The following is a 7,079-nucleotide window of genomic DNA, read 5'->3' as shown; positions in this document are numbered from 1 at the left end:
TGAAGTAGATTAGTGTCTGGGGACATGGGGGTGGCGCATTGCAGGCTTTTTATGCATCGGAAGCGGAGCCTGTCCGTGGGAGGTCACGGAAGTTGTTTGTAAAAAAGCGGAAATGGGGGGAGGGGTGGAGGGACCCAAATATTACAGATAGAAAACTGGAGAAAGAAACTGAACAGCAGAAAAAAACTTATATGCATGGGTGATTTAAAAAAGTTCACCCCAGTAGGAGTCAAAGAAATGCAAATAAAGGTGCTTCCCTACCCTATTAGATTTGTTAGTTTTTTAGCAACAAATTTGCAATTTAATTGCAAGTTGGAAACTAACTCGAGCATTCTAACTCCCACTACAACAAAGTAAGGACTGGTGTGACTGCTTGGATCTGGAATGTGCAGTATCTGAAATGTGTGATCCCCAAAGCAGCAAGATACAGAGGTGGGCTTTTAGGCAGTGATTAGGGCTGTTCCTCCCTGGCTGGTTCCGCGCCCCCCCCCCCGCCCCCCGCCAGGCTGCCCTGAGCTGGGTAGCTTTCCACTGCCAAGCCCTTGCATCATGATGTTCTGCCTCACCACTGGCCCAAAGCAATGGAGTCAGCTGACCAGGCATTGTAAGTCCCAAATAAACCTTCTAAATTGTTCTTGTCAGGTATTTTGGTCACAGCGACTGCAAAGGTAACAGAACAGTCAGCTTTTTAAAATTACAGTGTATGCACACATAAAAAGCTGATTAAAATGTAAGTTGCAGTATTCTACATCTTTCAAAGTACTACAATTTCCTGTGATTTTGGATTCTGTTTTTCTGTAAACCTACTCTTCTGAAAAAAAATATCTTTCTTGGGTGGGGTGTCAGGCTATGTTGCTTAGATTTGCCTTAACTTGCAGTCCTCTTTCCTCAGTCTCCATGACTAAAGAAAAAAATGTATCTTAATATGCATTTATTTATTTATTTGAGAGAGAGAGAGAGAGAGAATTTTAATATTTATTTTTTTAGTTTTCGGCGGACACAACATCTTTGTTTGTACGTGGTGCTGAGGATCGAACGCTAGCCGCATGCATGCCAGGCTTGGCATGCGTGCTATGGCTTGAGCCACACCCCAGTCCTTAATATGCATTTAAAAAATATATCTTAAACATGTATCTTGAACATGCATTTTGGTGGGGGAAATACTAGGGGTTGAAACCAGAGGTACTTTATTATTGAGTCACATCCCCGGGTTTGTTTGTTTGTTTATATTTCTAGTCAGGTTCTTGCTAAGTTACTGAGAGTCTTGCTGAATTGCTGATGCTGACCTTGAACTTCCTATCTTCCTGACTCCATCTCTTGAGTTGCTGAGATTTCAGACGTGCCACCATGCACGGCTTAAACATGCATTTTTGGTAATCAGAAAAAAGTAAATGAGGGGCTGTGGCTCAGTGGTAGAGCACTCACCTAGCATGTGTGAGGCACTGGGTTCAATCCTCAGCACCGTGTAAATAAACAAAATAAAAGTGTTGTGTCCATCTACAACTAGAAAAAAAAAAAAAAGAAGAAAAAAAAGTAAATGAAGTGAGGGAAAATGAAAACTTTTCTGAAATTTGACAAAAGTCATCTACCACATAAGAACCTCTCCTTGAAAGTTATCATAGGAAGGTTTTAAATCTACTGTTTTCTCTCTGAAAATGATAAATTTATGATATAAACTGACAATAGCTAACAGAAAGAGAAGCATACAGATTCTATTACATGCCTAAAATATGGGACTCCAAGATGGTCCAGTCTTACATAGAGCTTAAAGGGATAGATAGGGGCTTGGGCTTTGCAGGTACAGTTTCTGGAAGGTTGGGAAGACGTGCCCAGTAAGCCAGGGTTGTCTTGTTTAAGCAGATGAAAACTTACAGGTAACAGGTGCGTGTGCTCATCTCTGTCTGGACCAGGTGTGTCTCAAGGGGGCAAAATTGTATGCAGTCGAGGGGAGAAATAAAGAATGTCCACATGTTTCTGCCCTTTTCAATGCTTTATTCACTCAACTTACTCAATGCAATTTCACTCTATGGGTTCTTAATCAAGAAAACGACAATCCTTAATGCTAGGCACTGCAATAGACATAATTCACAGCAAACAATTCTAAATTAATTCTAAGCACTGAAAAACACAATCATGACAGGCTAGTGACAGACATTCCCTCTGCATGCGAAGTACAAAAGTCTCAAGCCTTAGGCTTTATGCTCTGCAGATGCACACTCACTCAGAAGTGATCATGTCTGGAACCAAAAAGGCTTTTTCTGGCATGGAGTGGACCATCAGTTGAGGAGGGGGTTGTAGGGAGGGGTTGCAGCTCTCACCAAAGTCCAGAGGAGGCAGTAGAGTTTGAGAGCAGAGGCTCAAGAATGATGACAAGTGATGGGATGTCAGGTCCTCATCAGGCTCTCCAGCTCGAGTGCATCCTTGTTTCAGCTGGCTGAATTCCTGTTCATCAGCTCTATTATTTATACTAAATTTTGGGGGGTTTGACCCCCCCTTTGAATCCTTATCAGCTACCACTGGAATTCTCCAGGACATCATTTACCCTGGGGTCAGAAACATCTAGTCTGGTGGTCTCCACCCTGATCTTCTTGCCTTTCCCTCTTATCAGGTGAGGACAGTCTGCCAGGGGCTTCACTCTCTTTATCAGGGTGAGTGGAAGTAATTTGTTTGAGGCCATACTGGAGGGCTCTGTGGGTGTGCCTGCTGAGACTACAGGTTTCAAACTGTAGTTTTTAAAATGGAGTTGCTTAGCCTCAGGCCTAAAGCCATTCTAGATCTTTCCTAGGCACAAAAGGGTAGGGTTATCAAGTCAAAATGCATGTGCCTGCATCTTTTATTAATGTAGATAGATGTAGACTTCTTTTTACAAAAGGACAGATTGTCACAGCCATCTTGTGTCTGCAGAGTTTTCTCTGAATATTCAACTCATAAAATATACCAAAGAAATGTATTTGGGGCATGATATTTATCTCTCTCTCATTGTCATTGAATGAGTACTGTATGATATGAAAAGGCACGGGATACCTTTTTTTCCTCCCAGTTGATATTAACTGAAGTATGTATTCCAACCTCCTGTACAAAATCTGAGTGAAATCCGATTTTTTTCTTAAGAGATTTTCTGACTAGAAATGTTAGGCTCAAAAATAAAATTAATAGAAAAGATAAAGAAATGTGGGTTAAGAAAAGAATCATTATTTCTTTGACCATAATATAATTTGAAACTGCAAAAAATAGAGGATCATGAAATTTTATTTGTCCTCCAAAGTGACTATCACAGGAACAGCAAAGAAGCTACTTTGAAAATAGTTTCTAGGGTTGTCTTCAAACAAGTTTTTTTTTTTTTTTAAGTGCTATTAAATGTGCACTGATTTTAAACATTTTTAAGAAGTATATGGACAAGTAGTCACCTTTAATTTATTCAACATATTTTTAAATAATGACAAAAAAATTAGACAACTGTGAAGTTTCTTAAACATCTTTTCTTTTACTTGATATAAGGCCTGCCCCTTTTTTTAAAAAATAACACAGACTTATGGAAAATCTGCTCATGGATAATCCTAGTTAGTATTTTAGCACCTTTTCCCAGTCTCTAAATGTATGTAAAGTTTATGCTATGAACTTACATATAGGTATAATTCTATATCTTATTGTTCCATAGTATGTCTTCAAAAATATTTATTGTCATTGAAAAATATTCATTGTACAATTTGGAGTAAAAATTAAAAGATTAAAAAAATTGTGTATTACAATTCTATTTCTTTTCCTCCTTCCCTCCCTCTCTTTTCTTTCTTCCTGTGGTGCTGGGTTGATACTAACTGTGAAGTACATATCTCAACATACTCATTGTATACTCTGCCTGCAGCCTCATTCTATTATTTTTAGACATGTGCTTTGCTCATATATAAAAATAAAAAGACAATTCTCCATATATGTGTGTATAATTTGCTCCCAAAGCCTCACACATGAGTAGAATCAATCTATTTTGATATACTCTGAGGTAAAACTGGTACTAGACTTGACTTCAAGGATCTGGATTTAAGGTGGCCAAAATCTAACCTTGGGAAAGATACTTAACTTCTCAGGCTCAGTTTCCAAATCTGAAAGAGGAGTAATAATGCCTGTCTCACAGTATGTTGTGAGAATTAGATGGACTGAAAATGTGTAAGTATTTTGTTTAGTGCCTGCTATTTAATAGGCCCTCCATTTTTTTTTTTTTTTCTTTTCATTCCTGAACCCCAGTCTTCAGTCTGAAGTTCAAGGTTTTCTCCACTAGATGGTGATGGTAGAAAAATAAATAAGTAAACCACACCAGTGAGGACCTTTAATCACGCCTCCTCTTATTTATTGCTTTGCCTAACCAAATTTAAACTTTCTTTTTGAATCATCATAAATACAAGTAAATGTAAACTAGATTATAAGGTCACAGGAAATGAAATCAATGCAAAGCAAAAATCCTAGGTTTAAATTTTTCTCCTTTAAGAGCTTAGTGCTTAATTGTTTTCAGCTGAATTTGAAGGTTTACTTTGAGCCTTGTAACAATATTCCCTGTTTTTCTTCCCCAGAGTCAGAATGGGGATGATGGAGTCAATGTTGTCTCAAATAGCCCTCTGTTTAGTGACCACAGTTGGAGTCCTAGCCTGGCTGTAGTGCCTAAGCACAAGTATATTAAAAGCCTCTTATTCTTATCAAACCTCTGGGCATTGTCTTCCACCCTGAATTCATATCCAAGGTATGTTGAGCATTTGAGTCCAGTTAATCCCACATGACAAACAACCCTGCCATCTTTAGTCACCATCTAAAAGTTAGCCCTGTGGTCACTTGTTCTTGTTCTATTATTCCTTTCCCCTAAACTAAGGAAGCTCCTTCCTTTTCCTGACTTTTCCCTGTTATTATCAATACTGTGTCATATTTCTTATTAATTCTAATATCCTCTGTACATTGTTTTGTAAATTAGAGCTTTTATTTATTCTAGTTTCTCACTGGTCTTCTTTGGTATAAAAGAAATGCATTCTTTTTTTTTTTTTTTTTTGGTACCAGGGATTGAACCCATGGATGTTTAACCATGGAGCCACATCCCCAGACTTTTTTTTTCTTTTTTAAATATATACTTTATTTTGAGACAGGGTCTTGCTAAGTTGCTTAGGGCCTCACTAAGTTGCTGAGGCTGGACTTGAACTTGTGATCCTCCTGCCTCAGCCTCCTGAGCCACTTGAATTACAGGCATGCACCCTCCCCCCCACCCACCCATGTTCTGCTTTTGTCTGGTTCTGAAGTATCAACTGTCATGTGGAAGACATTGCTGTTAACCTGTAGGATCTGTACTAACTCGTAGTTTAGTGTCAGGATTGAATTGCAGGGACAGTTAGTGTTAGAACAATACTTTTGCCTCTTCCATTCTAATATTGTGCATTGTCAAATTATTGGAAAAAGGTCTTATCTTACAAAGTAGAATGTGAAGTGACATTTTAAAAATTCTACTTCAATTAGACTTTAAAAAAACTAATAAAACAGAAAGATACCTTCTTAACATGATTTTCCCCCTCAACCAGCATCCATTATTATGTTTCATGGTAAAACAAATCAAAACAAAAATATTAAGGGGGTTTTCATATTCTTTCACCTCCCCACCTTTGCATATCATGCTCCCTCACCCCAGAATATCTTTCCAGCCCTCCACCATGTCTGGAATACCATTTACTTTTCAGTGTAGAGATGTCCTTCTTATCCTCCTCCCTGACCCTCCAGCTGGTTTGGTGCCTGGGCCATGAGCTTATTTGATAACCTATCTATTACAGTTACCTGCAGTATCCCAATTCCCAGTTTCCATGTCTATTTCCACTCCTCCTGCCAACCTCCATTAGAGGACAGAGTTTTTCACCTGATCTGTCAGTGGCAGGTACTGTGCCTGAGATGTCATGGGCACGTGCTTAAATGAAATCAACGAGTGAAAACAACTAGGCAGGCCTGAAGTACAGGCTTAACTCATTCCTCCTAAGCCTCATGTTGGGACATTCTTTTTCTTCTGGGAAAACCACCTGAATGGAGCTTTTTGTCCTGGGAAAGTTAGATGAAGACTTTCTACTGATTTGGAGCTATTTGGAGAACCATTCCAGAAAGAGGAGAAAAGAAACCTAAACCACCCCCAAAATGAGAATAAAGTAGTCACCCAAGAAAAATGGAGAGTTGCCTCTAGGAAGAGGACTGGGTTGCTTTTGGGAAAGATGGATTTGGGATTGTGGAAAGAGGAGAAGGTGGAGGGGATGCTGTGGCATCTGTTTCCTTCTCTTTCTTTAGAATGGACTTGAAGCCTAATGATGAAAGGGCTTAAGACCAGAAGACAGACAGCCCATTCATGGGAATCTGGGTGATCTGGCTGTAACTGGTGCTGCTTCTGGATCTGGAGATCCAGCAGGATGGACAGCTGAGGGATACCCACAGGAAGCGCCCGTGACACAGATCTTATTACTGCACATGGGCATCCACAGTGGTGCCTGTGTCCGCGGCCTTCTTCATGGAGAATATTCAACACAGAGATCTTCAACAATAGCTTTCACAGAATACAGGCAACAGAAACTTGCAGACAGAAACCTGGGCTACAGCCAACAGAGTGTAGCATATTCAAATAATTCTTTGAGGAATTCCCAGACATATGTAGGGGATACATTGTAGCTGTCCAGTGACTACTTGCTAGAATGGGGAGAGTATAAACAATGTTATAAAGGCATTTGAAACTGTGTGCATGCCTGAAATCCCAGTAGAGGAGCAAGTTCAAAGCCAGCCTCAGCATCTTAGCGAAGCCCTAAGCAACTTAGCAAAAGCCTGTCTCAAAATTTAAATAAATAAATAAATAATACAAAGGGCTGGGGATGTGGCTCTGTAGTTAAGCACCTCTGGGTTTAAAACCTGATACAAAAAAAAAAAAAAAAAAAAAAAGCATTTAAAGTTCATATGGAAATATCAAAATCTGAATATCCAAAAGAGAAAAAGTAAACTTCAGCCTCTACTGTATCCCACATGCAGAAAATGAATTAAAATGGACTACAGGCCTCAGTGAACAGCTAATACTATGAAACTTCCAC

Source organism: Marmota monax, unplaced genomic scaffold (genome assembly GCF_021218885.2).
Source record: "Marmota monax isolate L192 unplaced genomic scaffold, Marmota_monax_Labrador192_F-V1.1 WCK01_AAM20220418_F8-fsc00029, whole genome shotgun sequence".
NCBI lineage: Eukaryota > Metazoa > Chordata > Mammalia > Rodentia > Sciuridae > Marmota > Marmota monax.
The sequence above is the reverse complement of the archived record's forward strand: the minus strand, read 5'-3'. Positions refer to the sequence as shown.